Genomic DNA, 2373 nt, shown 5'->3' with positions numbered 1-2373 from the left:
ATCCCTTCCATTGAATCATTAAACATGCTCTAACCAAGGTCACACAATTTTTCCTGAAAAATCCAAAGAACAGCATTTGGGTTAAGGTTATGGAACAAACAACTTTCTAACTCCTTTCCTGCAACATAATTCTTGAGATGACATAAAAACATTTCATAAAGGATAAATCTACACCTTCATTAAGAAATTAAAAAGAAAAAATGAAAGTGAAATTGCTCAGTCGTGTCTAACTCTTTGCAACCCCATGGACTGTAGCCTACCAGGCTCCTCTGTCCATGGGATTTTTCAGGCAAGAGTATTGGAATGGGTTGCCATTTCCTTCTCCAATTAAGAAATGAGAAAGGGTGAAATAACTTAGAAAATTTGAGGAATTTCTGAAAAGTTAAGAGCAAATTGGTGGAACAGAAAAATAACAAGTATAAAGAAAGAGGGGTCAAAATCTACACAGAAAAACTACTAGAGATTTCAATGATATTTCAAAGTAATGAATTGAAAAGGTGTTCTAACAGCTTTGTCTCTGTTGTCCCTCCTCCTCTCCCACTAAGCAAATCAGCACTGTTTATATACAGGTGAATTCCTGAGAACTGCTCTCTAAAATATGAAGCTAATTTCTCAGGAGTGTGTGTGTGTGTGTGTGTGTGCATGCGTGTGTGTGTGCACATGCATGCTCAATCACTCAGTTGTGTCTGACTCTTTGCTATCCTATGGACCATAGCCCACCAGGCTCCTTTATTCATGGGATTCTCCAGGCAAGAATACTGGAGTGGGTTGCCATTTCCTTCTCCAAGCTTATCTGTAGAAACATCAATACTCAGTCTTATTTTTAAAACAATATTTTTTCCCCAAAGGGGGTGCACCATTACTGGAAGTACTGTAATACCACGTTGATGCATAGAGTGGACAGAGCAAGCTCCTATTCCAACTCTTAGTCCCCAAAATCTATTTAATTTCTCAGGAGAGTGTTCTTTTAAGAATAATGGGTGCAAAAGCTTTTAAGTTTAATTAGGCCCCATTTGTTTATTTTTGCTTTTATTTCCAACATTCTGGGAGGTGGGTCATAGAGGATCCTGCTGTGATTTATGTCAGAGAGTGTTTTGCCTATGTTCTTCTCTAGGAGTTTTATAGTTTCTGGTCTTACATTTAGATCTTTATTCCATTTTGAGTTTAGTTTTGTGTATGGTGTTAGAAAGTGTTCTAGTTTCATTCTTTTACAAGTGGTTGACCAGTTTTCCCAGCACCACTCATTAAAGAGGTTGTCTTTTTTCCATTGTATAGTCTTGCTTCCTTTGTCAAAGATAAGGTGTCCATAGGTTCATGGATTTATCTCTGGGCTTTCTATTCTGTTCCATTGATCTATATTTCTGTCTTTGTGCCAGTACCATACTGTCTTGATGACTGTGGCTTTGTAGTAGAGCCTGAAGTCAGGCAGGTTGATTCTTCCAGTTCCATTCTTCTTTCTCAAGATTACTTTGGCTATTCAAGGTTTTTTGTGTTTCCATACAAATAGTGAAATTATTTGTTCTAGTTCTGTGAAAAATACTGTTGATAGCTTGATACAAATTGCATTGAATCTATAGATTGCTTTGGGTAGTATAGTCATTTTGACAATATTGATTCTTCCAATCCTAATTAAACCTAAAAGCTTTTGCACAACAAAGGAAACTATAAGCAAGGTGAAAAGACAGCCCTCAGATTGGGAGAAAATAATAGCAAACGAAGCAACAGATAAAGGATTAATCTCAAAAATATACAAGCAACTCCTACAGCTCAAGTCCAGAAAAACAAATGACCCAATCAAAAAATGGGCCAAACAACTAAACAGACATTTCTCCAAAGAAGACATACAGATGGCTAACAAATACATGAAAAGATGCTCAACATCACTCATTATCAGAGAAATGCAAATCAAAACCACAATGAGGTACCATTACACGCCCGTCAGGATGGCTGCTATCCAAAAGTCTACAAGCAATAAATGCTGGAGAGGGTGTGGAGAAAAGGGAACCCTCTTACACTGTTGGTGGGAATGCAAACTAGTACAGCCGCTATGGAGAACAGTGTGGAGGTTTCTTAAAAAACTGGAAATAGACCTGCCATATGACCCAGCAATCCCACTTCTGGGCATACACACTGAGGAAACCAGATCTGAAAGAGACACGTGCACCCCAATGTTCATCACAGCACTGTTTATAATAGCCAGGACATGGAAGCAACCTAGATGCCCATCAGCAGACGAATGGATAAGGAAGCTGTGGTACATATACACCATGGAATATTACTCAGCCATTAAAAAGAATTCATTTGAATCAGTTCTAATGAGATGGATGAAACTGGAGCCCATTATACAGAGGGAAGTAAGCCAGAAAGATAAAG

General features: G+C 38.1%; 1 pseudogene; it reads right to left on the bottom strand.

Annotated features, from left to right (window-relative positions):
• Positions 1-846: 846 nt before the first annotated feature.
• LOC122425881 lies at positions 847-975 on the bottom strand (annotated as a pseudogene).
• Positions 976-2373: the final 1398 nt, after the last annotated feature.

This window comes from Cervus canadensis, chromosome 1, assembly GCF_019320065.1.
Source record: "Cervus canadensis isolate Bull #8, Minnesota chromosome 1, ASM1932006v1, whole genome shotgun sequence".
In the NCBI taxonomy this organism is placed as follows: domain Eukaryota; kingdom Metazoa; phylum Chordata; class Mammalia; order Artiodactyla; family Cervidae; genus Cervus; species Cervus canadensis.
The sequence above is the reverse complement of the archived record's forward strand: the minus strand, read 5'-3'. Positions and strand labels throughout refer to the sequence as shown.